The sequence below is a fragment of the Lithobates pipiens genome, unplaced genomic scaffold, assembly GCF_037356315.1.
Source record: "Lithobates pipiens isolate NorthernLeopardFrog02 unplaced genomic scaffold, aLitPip1_a1.2 Scaffold_22, whole genome shotgun sequence".
NCBI classification, from domain to species: Eukaryota; Metazoa; Chordata; class Amphibia; order Anura; family Ranidae; genus Lithobates; species Lithobates pipiens.
Genome location: NW_027507784.1, coordinates 265,349,499 through 265,364,104, shown reverse-complemented (window position 1 = coordinate 265,364,104; position 14,606 = coordinate 265,349,499). Strand labels below are relative to the sequence as shown.

At 45.3% G+C, this 14,606-nt stretch overlaps 1 long non-coding RNA gene across 1 annotated transcript in view; it reads right to left on the bottom strand.

Moving 5' to 3' along the window:
• Positions 1-14,110, bottom strand: part of LOC143924642 (uncharacterized) — a 191,809-nt gene extending 177,699 nt beyond the window's left edge. Inside the window, exon 1 of the long non-coding RNA XR_013261899.1 lies at positions 13,448-14,110. This is a non-coding gene — a long non-coding RNA (uncharacterized LOC143924642). The remainder of the gene's footprint in view (positions 1-13,447) is intronic.
• Positions 14,111-14,606: the final 496 nt, after the last annotated feature.

Below are 14,606 nucleotides of genomic sequence, written 5' to 3'. Positions count from 1 at the left end.
TGCCCTGAAAGCTCTTACAATCAAAATGCCCAGCCTTACATACATACACACACACACTGACTGACTGAAGATTGCCCAAGCTGTCCAAACAGACAACAAAGGTGAGAATTCTCAGCAGTGTTGTGGCGCAGAATCTAGGGAACCACCTTCTCTTCTCCAAAGCTCCTGTTGGTGGCGATAGGCTGCCCTGCAAACATTTTCCATGTTCCAGTCATCTGAATCACTCTGGTCTGAAAAAAAAAAAACACATATAAATGGATTTTTTTAAATGAATGAACATATCATATTTAAAATCTCTGTTCCATTGGTTTGCGCAGAGCAGCCCCAATCCTCTTCTGGTATCCCCCACTGGTGTTCCTGGCTCCTCCTTTTTAGCAAATGCCCGCATAGGAAGCAGCTTCCTACAGGGGAAATTGCGCAGGCTCGATCACGACCTGCCCACACAGGCAGCGAAGGTGAGGATTCTTATATTGCAGCCCTCCCCAAATATCATAGTAGGTCTTATTTTCGGTGAAATGCGGTATAAACGAACATAATATGTTCATTTATATTAGGTTAATGGTTACCACCTACATGGTGGCACCATCCGCAGCCTCCTGGGACATGTCACAGGTCCTAGGAGGCTGCAGGACAACTTACAAATCATAGTTCAGCTCATACATGTGTGGTGGGGGGCCCTCTGTGAAGTCGCAAGGAGTCACAGCTGGTATCCCACAGTCAACATGACAGGGCAGGGGACCTGAAGACCGGAAAAGAACCTGCCTGGGTGAGGCTAGCACTGGATCCCTGGACAAGTAAATGTCTGTTTTTTAAAAGTCAGCAGCTACAGTATTTGAAGCTGCTGACTTTTAATTCTTTTTTTAAGATGACCGTAGATCTTCTTTAACCAGTTGCCGACCAGCTGCCACAGTTGTACTGTGGCAACATGGTTCGGCTGCACGAATTGCCATTATGTTACGTCGCTTCTAGATTTGGCCACTAGGGGCGCACGTGCCTCCTGCTCGCCCACAATCACTCGAGAACACACAAGTTCTACACAGTCCCCTCCCCCTTCAGTTAGAACGCACAATAGGGAACACATTAACCCCTTGATTTCCCTCTAGCGGTTAACCCCTTCACTGCCAGTAACATTTTTTTACAGTAATCAATGCATTTTTATAGCACTGATTACTGTAAAAATGTCAAATGGTCCGTAAAATGTGTCAAAATTGTCCAACGTGTCCACCGTAATGTCGCAAACACAATAAAAATCTCAGATCGCCAACACTACTTTTAAAAAAAAAATTAATAATTAAAAAGGACGTAAAACTATCGCCTATTTTCTAGATGCTATAACTTTTGCGCAAACCAATCAATGTAGGCTTATTACAATTTTTTTTAACAAAAATATGTAGAAGAATACATATAGGCCTAAACTGAGGAAAAAATCTTTTTTTTATATATTTTTGGGGGGTACTTATTATAGAAAACGTTAAAAAAGATTGCGGTTTTTTTTCAAAATTGAGGCTCTTTTTTGTTTATAGTGCAGAACAATAGACAGAGGTGATCAAATACCACCAAAAGAAAGCTCTATTTGTTGGAAAAAAGGATGTCAATTTTGTATGGGTGCAACATCGCATGACCGCGCAATTGTCAGTTGAAGCGATGCAGTGCCAAATCGCAAAAAGTGCTCTGGTCAGGAAGGGGGTAAAATCTTCCGGGGCTGCATCAGTTAAGAAGCTTATCAAACTAAAAGCCCCATATCTTTTGCGTGCATATTACATACCATACAATACCATACTATACCGCTTTTCCGCACTTTGAACAGGTCCGTAAAGTGCTTCACTAGGGCAGCCGGTGGTTTGTCGCTTGTCAGTTCCTCGGGAAAACCACACTTTGGGCGAACAGGTCCTGCTGTCTGTCCTCCGTAAAGGGGTACACCTTCTTCCCCGTTTTACAGTCGAGCGTGCACACACCGACGGGACAGCAGTGAAGAGCTTTGTAGTATTTTGAGGGGAGTTTACTTAAAATGGACAAGACAGAATCTGAAGCCGCTGAGCATAACAACCACTCAGCTTCTAGTTTTCATTTTCAAACCTTCATTAAACAAGCTAAATTGAGAAGGTGACTGATTACAATGCACAACTACTCTGGGTCCTGTCTGCCCCAATTGAAAATAGAACAAAAAAGAAAAACATTTCTTTTTCATTGTGGATAGAGTAAGGGAAGCCTAGGACCTTTGTCAGATTTTCTTGGCATCTGTGTCCCATTGGAGAGACAACCTCTGTGCTAACTAACCTTTGAAAAAAAGATTGCTATACTTGCCTATTTTCCGGTCCGGTCACTGCCACTAGCTGGCACAGAAGAACTCACGTGACCGGACCAGACTGGCCTGAAAATAAGTATCTTTCTTGCATGGATGTTGGGGGGGAGGCTATTTAGATTTAAGCTGGAATTCCACGTTAAGTAAATTTCCCCAAAGTAGCCCAAAGGAGGACTGTCTACAAGCTCTCTTTAGCCCATTGCACAGTACATCCGTGAACGCTACAGGCTATATAACCACGGCAAACTAAGGAAGAAAATGCATGTCATTCTTTTCTTTGGGTCTAGGATTGAGTGTGCTACATACCCTAATTCTAGAAAGGAGTACTGGGGTTGTACACATGGCCTGGCCACCGCAGCAGCTTGACACTTGTCATGCTTTTTTTTCTCTACTCCAGGATTGAGTGTGCTACATACCCTAAGTCTGGAAAGGAGTACTGGGATTGTACGCTCTTATGAAACGTCACTTCTAGGTTTGGCCACTAGGGGCGCACGTGCCCCCTGCTCGCCCACAATCACTTGAGAACGCACAGATCCCGGTTCTCTGAGGGGAGAACAGACAGATTGTCTGTTCATACAGAATATGAACAGTGATCTGTCATCTCCCCTACACAGTCCCCTACCCCTTCAGTTAGAACACACAATAGGGAACACATTAACCCCTTGATTGCCCCTAGTGGTTAACCCCATTCACTGCCAGTGACATTTTTGCAGTAATCAATGCATTTTTATAGCACTGATCGCTGTAAAAATGCCAAATGGTCCGAAAAAATGTGTCAAAATTGTCCGACGTGTCTGCCATAATGTTGCAGTCCTGATAAAAATCGTAGATCGCCGACATTACCAGTAAAAAAAAAATAATCATTAAAAATGCTGTACAACTATCCCCCATTTTGTAGACGCTATAGCTTTTGCGCAAACCAATCAATATACGCTTATTGGTAATTTTTTTACCAAAAATATGTAGAAGAATACATATAGGCCTAAACTGAGGAAAAAAATCATTTTTTTAATATTTTTTGGGGGGGTACTTATTAGAGCAAAAGTTGAAAAAGATTGCGTTTTTTTCAAAATTTAGGCTCTTTTTTGTTTATAGTGCAAAAAAAATAAAAAAAAAAATAAAAAAACGCAGATGTGATCAAATACCATCAAAAGAAAGCTCTATTTGTGCGAAAAAAAGGACGTCAATTTTGTTTGGGTGCAACGTCGCACGACCGCACAATTGTCAGTTAAAGCGATGCAGTGCCAAATTGCAAAAAACAGAAAATTGTACCATACTTACCGTAATTTTATTTTCCTGGTGCCTATCCATGGCAGCATACCTGTGACAAGCTCCGCCTTGGCTCCTCCCTCAGGACTAGTGAATATTATAAAAGAAAAGGTTAGTACAGCCCCCGCATTCTCGTTAATATAGAATACCGAGGGTGGGAATGTATGCTGCCATGGATAGGCACCAGGAAAAGAAAATTACGGTAAGTATGGTACAATTTTCTGTTTTCCTGGTGCCTCCATGGCAGCATACCTGTGACAAATAACTAGCTGAGACGGGTGGGATAATGCTTAGAGATTTATTTAAAGAATTTATTATTTAGAAGAGGCGAAGGCCGAAGTGACTGCCTGTCTGCCAAACTCGACTGAGGAGAGAGCTCCTGGGTCCACCCTGTAATGTTTCAGGAATTTGTTTTGGGACGACCAGGTCGCTGCCCGACAAATAGTTTCGATCGACACATTCGCTCTTGCCGCCCAAGAGGCAGAAACCGCTCTTGTGGAGTGCGCCCTGACCGCTGAAGGGGTCTCTAGTCCCTTTGTCCTGTACGCCTTGTGAATGAGTTTGACGATCCATGTATTTGTATTTTCCCCAGGGAATTATGAACAGTCTGATGGAAGCCCGGAATGAAGCTGTGGCTTGCAGATAGCATTTCAGAGTGGAGGCGATGTCTAATTCATGAAGAGCGACAGAGTCTTGTTCAGAAAATGTTAGGAGTGCCCAGGGCTCTGACATGCTCAAGGATGAAGCGACCTTGGGAATGAACCCTAGTACTGTTCTGAGTTCCACTCTATCTGGGTAAAATATAATGTGATCCTGATCTGCTCCCAGAGCTTGGAGCTCTGACACCCGTCTGCCGGAGGTTATGGCTATCAGAAAGGCTAATTTTAAAGTTACATTCCAAAGTGATATTGAGTTTGAAGGGGCAAAGGGTGGATTGGCTAAGGACTCCAGGATGACCGTAAGGTCCCAAGTGGGAAAAGATTGTTTGGTTGGTGGTCTGATCTTCCTGACGGCCTTAAAGAATTGGATTAACAATGGATCCTCCGCCCATCTTCTACTGGTTGCTGCTGAGATCGCTGACACCTGTACCTTCAAAGTACTTAACGCAAGACCTAGGTCCAGGCCTGCCTGCAAGAACTCAAGAATTTGAGATGACGAAGGGGAACCTGGATCACAGTTTCTATCAAGCATGAAGGACCTGAACTTGTTCCATACTTTATCATATATGTTGTTCGTGGATGGTTTTCTCGCTTTGAGCAGGGTTGCGATCACTCTGTCGGAGCACCCCAGGGATTGAAACCTTTCCCTTTCAGTTGCCAGATGTGAAGGTCCAGCCTGCGGGGATCTGGGTGGGTGTGACATCCTTGCGACAGGAGGAGGGGTACTATTGGAACCTTGACTGGAGGACTGGTGCTCAGATCCATTGCCGTAGGGAACCAAGGCCTTCTTGGCCAGTATGGTAGAATTGCTATCACTGTCGATGTCTCCCTCACGAGTCTTGACAGGAACCTCGGTATGAGGGGCCGCGGAGGAAAGGCGTAGGCCCGATCGCATGCCCAAGGGGCTGAGAGGGCATCTGTTGCCTCCGCCTGGGGGTGCGGAAATCTCGAGATAAACCTTGGAAGTTTGGTGTTGGATGCTGTCGCAAAGAGGTCTAGCTCGAGGGTCCCCCACTGGATCACTATCCAGTTGAAGATTTCCGGGTGTAAGGACCACTCGTTGGTGTCTGCGAACCTGCGGGAAAGGCCGTCTGCCCTTGAGTTGGGATGGCCGGGCAGATAGACTGCCCTCAGGTCCTACAGATTCCTTTCGGCCCAGAGGAATATGGGCTCCACCTCGTTCAGGAGAGATCTGCTGCGCGTTCCCCCTTGACGGTGCACATAGGATACGGCGGCCCTGTTGTCCATCCTGAGGAGAACTGGTTTGCCCGAAATCTCGAACTCCAGGGCTAGCAGAGCAAGATAGGCTGCTCTGAGCTCCAGGACATTGGACACCATGCCGGCTGCATTGAAGGACCACCTTCCTTGTACTGAGGTCTTGTTGGAATGTGCTCCCCAACCAGTTGCGCTGGCATCGGTAGTAATTATGATCCAGTCGACATGCCCTAGCGGGCGAGACTTCAGAAGCGACTGTCTCTTCATCCACCAATGTAGACTCCTGAGCATCCAGGTCGTCAGGTGTATGGGTTGGGATAGATATCGTTTGTTCCACATTCTTAAGAACTCCAGCTGAAAATGTCTCAAATGCATGATGACATCCGACCTATCAGGCTCAAACAATTTGAGGCTGTCAGGTAGGATCTCGAGCTCACCTTCTTCATCTGTTGGACAATGGAAGATACCTTCTGAGGTGGGAGAGACACCGTTCCGTTCATTGTATTGAACAGGGCTCCCAGATAGACCATCTCTTGAGTCGGAGAGAGAAGACTTTTCTCGTAGTTTATCTTCCATCCAAAATCCACTAGTGTTGTCAACAGGATATTCCTGTGTTCTAATAACTGGTTTGGGTCCTTTGCCAGGAGTAGAAGGTCGTCCAGATAGTGATATACCCGGAGCCCCAATTCTCTCAGAGGTGCTATGATGGCAATCAGGGTTTTTGTAAAGACTCTGGGTGACGTGCAGAGGCCAAATGGAAGGCTCTGAAATTGGAGATGTACTTGCCCCACCGCGAATCTCATATATTTTTGGAACGTAGGGAGTATGGGTATGTGTAAGTACTCGTCTTGCAGGTCTACTGACAACATCCAATCCCCTGGTTGGACTACGCAAATAATTGTCTGTAGAGACTCCATCTTTAATTTTTCCAGAAAGATATAGCGATTTAGCCTCTTTAGGTCTATCACGGGTCTCCACCCTCCGTTTCTCTTGGGGACTAGAAACAGGGTGGAATAGAAACCTAAATATCTTTCGGATGGAGGTACTGGAACTACTGCTCGTTGTTCCTGTAGGGAAAGAAGAAATTGCTTCAGGGCTTCCGCTTTTTGAGGGGATCTTGATACCCTTGTCGGAGAAAAAAAGTCCTTGGGGGGTTTGTTTAGGAAGGACCAGAAATGACCGTGTTTGACTGTTGCAACTACCCAAGGATCCCTGCATTTTTGTTCCCAGATCTTTGAGAACTGTTTCAACCTGGCCCCCACAGGGATCACTTGGGCTGGCCTGGCGTCAAAAGGATTTTGATGGATCCTGTGGGGTAGGTACTGGCCTCTGCCTCCTGGACTTGAGGAACGTAGACTGTGTGCTTTTCCAGTTGTGCCTGAAGCCTTTCCCTTGTCTGGATTGTCGGTAGTCCCTATTTTTGGAATACTGGAACCTTGGTGCAGATGATCTGAAACGTCTGGATCTCCTGTCTTGAGGAAGTAGGCCTGACTTTCCGCCAGTGACCCGAGAGATGGCTTTGTCGAGTTTTTCCCCGAACAAGGCTTTACCGTCAAAAGGTATCTTGCACCAATTTTGCTTCGAGGCAACGTCCGCTGCCCATGGTTTTAGCCACAGTGCCCTCTTGGCCATTACTGTGTGAAGCATTGCCCTTGCGGAGCAACGAATCAAATCGATGGCGGCCTCCCCAATGAAGTCGGCTGAGAGCTTCAGCTCATCCAATGCCTTGATTATATCTTCTTTAGGGATATCCTGTTGAATTGCCGACTCTATATTATCTGTCCAGACGCGTAATGCGTTGGACACTGATGTCAGAGCTATTGCAGGTTTACAGGCATTTCCTGCCATCTGATAGGCCTTCTTAAGGTCGAGGTCCATCCTCCTGTCCAGAGGGTCCTTGAAGGAGGTTGAATCATCTAGGGGCAAAGTGACATTCTTGGCCAGCCTTACCACTGCGGCATCTACCACCGGGGGGCCGTCCAGCATTTTGGAATCTGCCTCAGAGAGAGGGTATAATTTTCCCAATCGATTGGTGGAAAGTCTTTTGTCTGTCCTCCCCCATTCTTCCTCAATCACTTCCCTGATTTCCTCCATAAGAGGGAAGAAGGAGATCTGGCGCTTAAGGAAGGGGAAGTATGATTTGGACTTCCTGACCTCCGTGTTGGAATCCTCCCAACCGATTGCTTGTTTAATAGCCTGCACATAGGGCTGGACCATGGCGAAGGCAAAGCCAGAGGCATCTGTGTCATCTGAAGAATCCTCTGAAATCGCCATTTCGTCCTGATGCTTAGAGGAGGGAGGGAACGGACGACCACTTCCACTCGTGGATGGAACTGGAATGGAGGCCTCGGCCAGCTGTTCCTGAGGAGGGGATGCCGGTTGTTGCGTCGGCATTGTGGCGACCAATTCCGCAAGGGAGTCTTTTACTGCATTTTTAAGGAGATCTGCCACCTGTAGGCAATCAGACTCTCTGTCTGCTGCATAGTCTCTAAGGCAATCTCGACAAATTAGTTTGTCCGGAAGTGGGGTGCCTCCGCAGGCCTGACATCTATTAGGTCTAGGTCTCGGGGAGCGCGAATGACGGCGCCTCTTGGCTGAAGCTTTCCTGCCACTTCTGTAATGCCCATGTCTGGGCGACCTGTCCCTGCTGTGACAGGAATCATCATCGCCATCTTCATATCGCCTTGAGGTCTTCTTAGACGTCTTCTGGCGTACAGGACTGAAATACAAAAAGTACCGTCCTTAGTGCACTCTTTTTTTTTTAAAACTTACCTGGGCGTAGGTCCTTACCTTGGGAGTAGAGTAGGATCTTGAGCGGGCGGCGAAAGGCTCATTTTAGGCGGCTTAGCAGAGGTAACGACTAGGAAAGAGTCAGAGGAAAAAGCGTCAACCAGTCGTGCGCTGAATCACGGAAAAAAGGGAATTTGCCTACATAGGTAACGACTTCCCCCCTCTGTGCTGTGTTTTTTTTTTTTTTTTTTTTTTAAACATCCCCCTTTTTTTTTTTTTGGAGGCTCCGATGAAAAATAAATTTTTAAATGGTTTAATAAATTAATAAATCAATAAATCAATAAATTAACACACTTTCAATGCACGAGTTATTCCTTCAGAGCTATACATATATATATATATATATATATATTCGCATGCCCACATGTATGAGAAAACAAATGCATTAAGACATGCCTTACCTTAACAGGGGTGGGTATAGCCTGGAACTCTAGAGTGTAATTCTCTTGTTGACCACAGGCATTTCACTTGTGCTGCTGGGGAAATAAATAGGAGGAGGGGAAGTTATGGCACGCTCGAGCTCCTCCCCTGACGCTCTGAGGGCAAAAAGAACCATTCGCCCTCAGTAAAAATGGCCGTCGAATCCTTCGACGCTACCGCGCATGCGCCGAACGTCGAGACTGGCCGTCGAAACATACGACCCGCCGGCGCATGCGCAGACGACGGCGGGAATGCTGATCTATCATAAAATAACACAGACTCGCCGCGCGCGACCCCTAGTGAGTCTGAGGATGACGGCGCACGTGGGAAGGGAAGGGGGGTCCCCTAAAGCTATGGGAACCAGGGGAACCAGAGCGCAAGAGAGGGAGAGAAAGGACAGGAGAGACTGGAGTGGAACAACAGGTCTCAGAAACAGAGCAAAGCTGCCACCTCTGCTGCCATAGACTGGAGCCTGAACGCCCATACTGCAGGTACAGCTCTTACTTAAGAGACAAACTGCTTGTCCCAAAAGATCCTACAGAAGGGACTTCCAACCTTATAAGCGCATTTAGCTGCCCAAGAGAAGGAACTGCGTCCGGGAGAGGCTTGAACCCGGACGGACGCTGCCGAATGCAGAAGGTAAGGACGCCGACCAGGATTCACTGCCATGAGGTATGAGGAAAAAAAGGAGAATGCGGGGGCTGTACTAACCTTTTCTTTTATAATATTCACTAGTCCTGAGGGAGGAGCCAAGGCGGAGCTTGTCACAGGTATGCTGCCATGGAGGCACCAGGAAAGAAGTTTATCAAACAAAAAGCCCCATCTCTTTTGCATGCATATTACATACCATACTATACCGCTTTTCTAATATCACATGCATACATACACACATAGGGCTGCAACTAACGATTATTTTCATAATCGATTAGTTGGTCGATTGTTGTTTCAATTAATAGATTACTAACCTTAAAAAAAAGGGTAATTTTGCTGCAATTTGCATTTTTGCATATTTTTTGGCCAATTTGTTGTTGGGCAGATTAAAAAACACAAATTGCCGCAAAAACGCATTACATGCTTTTCTGCAGCTTCTCCATTGAAGTGTATTGAACCAAAAAAACAAAATAGCATCGTTTTGCGTTAAAAAAAAAGTCCTCGTCTTTTCAAAATACACAGCAGCTGAAAAAATCATGGATGTGAACGTGTCACATAGGAAACCATGTAAATGAACTGTAGTGCGTTTCTGCAAAAAGCACCAAACAACACAGAGGTGTGACCCAGGCCTGAGATGTTTAGTAACATAATGGGGTTAAAAAAAACTAAAATTATTACAAAGAAAGCAAATAATCGCTACTGTAAGGGGTTCATTTTTTACTATGGGACAGTGAAAGTAATATTTACAGTAGCGATTTGCTCTTTCTGTACTATAAAGGGCTAATTTCTTTTTCTTGTTTTTAACCCCATTATGTTAGTGACCAATTAATAGATTATGAAAATAGTAATCGATTAGTTGTCGATTAATCGATTCGTTTTTTCACCCTTATACACACACATACTAGAGCCATATTGTTCATTCACATCAGTCCCTGCCCTGAAAGCTCTTACAATCAAAATGCCCAGCCTTACATACATACACTGACTGACTGAAGATTGCCCAAGCTGTCCAAACAGACAACAAAGGTGAGAATTCTCAGCAGTGTTGTGGCGCAGAATCTAGGGAACCACCTTCTCTTCTCCAAAGCTCCTGTTGGTGGCGATAGGCTGCCCTGCAAACATTTTCCATGTTCCAGTCATCTGAATCACTCTGGTCTGAAAAAAAAAAAAAACACATATAAATGGATTTTTTTAAATGAATGAACATATCATATTTAAAATCTCTGTTCCATTGGTTTGCGCAGAGCAGCCCCAATCCTCTTCTGGTATCCCCCACTGGTGTTCCTGGCTCCTCCTTTTTAGCAAATGCCCGCATAGGAAGCAGCTTCCTACAGGGGAAATTGCGCAGGCTCGATCACGACCTGCCCACACAGGCAGCGAAGGTGAGGATTCTTATATTGCAGCCCTCCCCAAATATCATTGTAGGTCTTATTTTCGGTGAAATGCGGTATAAACGAACATAATATGTTCATTTATATTAGGTTAATGGTTACCACCTACATGGTGGCACCATCCGCAGCCTCCTGGGACATGTCACAGGTCCTAGGAGGCTGCAGGACAACTTACAAATCATAGTTCAGCTCATACATGTGTGGTGGGGGGCCCTCTGTGAAGTCGCAAGGAGTCACAGCTGGTATCCCACAGTCAACATGACAGTGCAGGGGACCTGAAGACCGGAAAAGAACCTGCCTGGGTGAGGCTAGCACTGGATCCCTGGACAAGTAAATGTCTGTTTTTTAAAAGTCAGCAGCTACAGTATTTGAAGCTGCTGACTTTTAATTCTTTTTTTAAGATGACCGTAGATCCTCTTTAACCAGTTGCCGACCAGCTGCCACAGTTGTACTGTGGCAACATGGTTCGGCTGCACGAATTGCCATTATGTTACGTCGCTTCTAGATTTGGCCACTAGGGGCGCACATGCCTCCTGCTCGCCCACAATCACTCGAGAACACACAAGTTCTACACAGTCCCCTCCCCCTTCAGTTAGAACACACAATAGGGAACACATTAACCCCTTGATTTCCCCCTAGCGGTTAACCCCTTCACTGCCAGTAACATTTTTTTACAGTAATCAATGCATTTTTATAGCACTGATTACTGTAAAAATGTCAAATGGTCCGTAAAATGTGTCAAAATTGTCCAACGTGTCCACCGTAATGTCGCAAACACAATAAAAATCTCAGATCGCCAACACTACTTTTAAAAAAAAAATGTAATAATTAAAAATGACATAAAACTATCGCCTATTTTCTAGATGCTATAACTTTTGCGCAAACCAATCAATGTAGGCTTATTACAATTTTTTTTAACAAAAATATGTAGAATACATATAGGCCTAAACTGAGGAAAAAATCTTTTTTTTATATATTTTTGGGGGGTACTTATTATAGAAAACATTAAAAAAGATTGCGTTTTTTTTCAAAATTGAGGCTCTTTTTTGTTTATAGTGCAGAACAATAGGCAGAGGTGATCAAATACCACCAAAAGAAAGCTCTATTTGTTGGAAAAAAGGATGTCAATTTTGTATGGGTGCAACATCGCATGACCGCGCAATTGTCAGTTGAAGCGATGCAGTGCCAAATCGCAAAAAGTGCTCTGGTCAGGAAGGGGGTAAAATCTTCCGGGGCTGCATCAGTTAAGAAGCTTATCAAACTAAAAGCCCCATATCTTTTGCGTGCATATTACATACCATACAATACCATACTATACCGCTTTTCCGCACTTTGAACAGGTCCGTAAAGTGCTTCACTAGGGCAGCCGGTGGTTTGTCGCTTGTCAGTTCCTCGGGAAAACCACACTTTGGGCGAACAGGTCCTGCTGTCTGTCCTCCGTAAAGGGGTACACCTTCTTCCCCGTTTTACAGTCGAGCGTGCACACACCGACGGGACAGCAGTGAAGAGCTTTGTAGTATTTTGAGGGGAGTTTACTTAAAATGGACAAGACAGAATCTGAAGCCGCTGAGCATAACAACCACTCAGCTTCTAGTTTTCATTTTCAAACCTTCATTAAACAAGCTAAATTGAGAAGGTGACTGATTACAATGCACAACTACTCTGGGTCCTGTCTGCCCCAATTGAAAATAGAACAAAAAAGAAAAACATTTCTTTTTCATTGTGGATAGAGTAAGGGAAGCCTAGGACCTTTGTCAGATTTTCTTGGCATCTGTGTCCCATTGGAGAGACAACCTCTGTGCTAACTAACCTTTGAAAAAAAGATTGCTATACTTGCCTATTTTCCGGTCCGGTCACTGCCACTAGCTGGCACAGAAGAACTCACGTGACCGGACCAGACTGGCCTGAAAATAAGTATCTTTCTTGCATGGATGTTGGGGGGGAGGCTATTTAGATTTAAGCTGGAATTCCACGTTAAGTAAATTTCCCCAAAGTAGCCCAAAGGAGGACTGTCTACAAGCTCTCTTTAGCCCATTGCACAGTACATCCGTGAACGCTACAGGCTATATAACCACGGCAAACTAAGGAAGAAAATGCATGTCATTCTTTTCTTTGGGTCTAGGATTGAGTGTGCTACATACCCTAATTCTAGAAAGGAGTACTGGGGTTGTACACATGGCCTGGCCACCGCAGCAGCTTGACACTTGTCATGCTTTTTTTTTCTCTACTCCAGGATTGAGTGTGCTACATACCCTAAGTCTGGAAAGGAGTACTGAGATTGTACGCTCTTATGAAACGTCACTTCTAGGTTTGGCCACTAGGGGCGCACGTGCCCCCTGCTCGCCCACAATCACTTGAGAACACACAGATCCCGGTTCTCTGAGGGGAGAACAGACAGATTGTTTGTTCATACAGAATATGAACAGTGATCTGTCATCTCCCCTACACAGTCCCCTACCCCTTCAGTTAGAACACACAATAGGGAACACAATAACCCCTTGATTGCCCCTAGTGGTTAACCCCATTCACTGCCAGTGAAATTTTTACAGTAATCAATGCATTTTTATAGCACTGATCGCTGTAAAAATGCCAAATGGTCCGAAAAAATGTGTCAAAATTGTCCGACGTGTCCGCCATAATGTTGCAGTCCTGATAAAAATCGTAGATCGCCGACATTACCAGTAAAAAAAAAATGACCAGTTACACTTACCGGTAACGTCTTTTCTAGGAAATCTTCCAGGACGGCACACCTGAGAGATGACTGGTCCACCTGACAGGAAACACAATCAACAACGAATTTAAAAGTCCCCACCCCTCCCTCAGACCCTCAGTTATGGTAAAGAAAATCCCACACCAGTGTCAGAGGGAACATTCTGTGAAGAATTAATATATCACCAATAAAACAAGGGTAGGGAGTAGGCCTGCCGTCCTGGAAGATTTCCTAGAAAAGACGTTACCGGTAAGTGTAACTGGTCATTTTCTCCAGTCATCTTCCAGGACGGCACACCTGAGAGGATAAGCAAGAAGTTCAGGCCTACCTTTAGGGCGGGACAACCGCTTGTAGGACCTTCCTGCCAAATGCCAAATCCTGAGGGGACAACAGCTCCACTCTGTAGTGCCTCAGAAATGTTCTATGGCTCGTCCATGTTGCTGCCTTGCAGATCTGGTCAATTGAGGCGCCTGCCCTCTCTGCCCAGGAGGTCGCTAGGGATCTAGCTGAATGCGCCTTAAGGCGGGTTGGTACTGGTTTACCTGCCTGTCTATAAGCGATGGATATGGTCTGTCTAACCCATCTAGCTATCGTAGACTTAGATGCTTGAAGACCCTTTTTCTTCCCTGAAAAAGTGACCAATAAATGACTGGATCTCCTAAAGTCTTTCACCCTTTCTAAATAGACTAGGAGACAACGCCTGACATCTAACATTCCTTATTCTTAGGATTCTGGCAAAAGGACGGGAGAATAATCTCCTGTGTTCTGTGAAATAATGAAGCTACCTTTGGCAAATAAAGAGGATCCTGAGTGAGGATTAACCTATCCTCTAGGATGCGCAAAAACGGCTCTTTAATCGACAGAGCCTGTATATCACTCACCCTCCTGGCCGTAGTGATAGCCAGGAGGAAGGCCAACTTAAATGATAAAAGCTTAACCGAAATTTGAGCCACCGGCTCAAAAGGCCCCCTTGTTAGGGCATCTAATACCAGGGACAGATCCCATGGAGGGCAACTGACCGACCTAACTGGAACTACCCTTTCCCTGGCCGACAAAAATCTTTTTATTAGCGGCTCCTGTCCTAGCTTCCTATCAAAAAACACGGACAGGGCTGCCACCTGGACCTTTAGGGTGCTAACTGCCAAACCCTGGTCCACCCCCTCCTGAAGAAAGTCTAGGATGGTGGGTATCATCTGGAG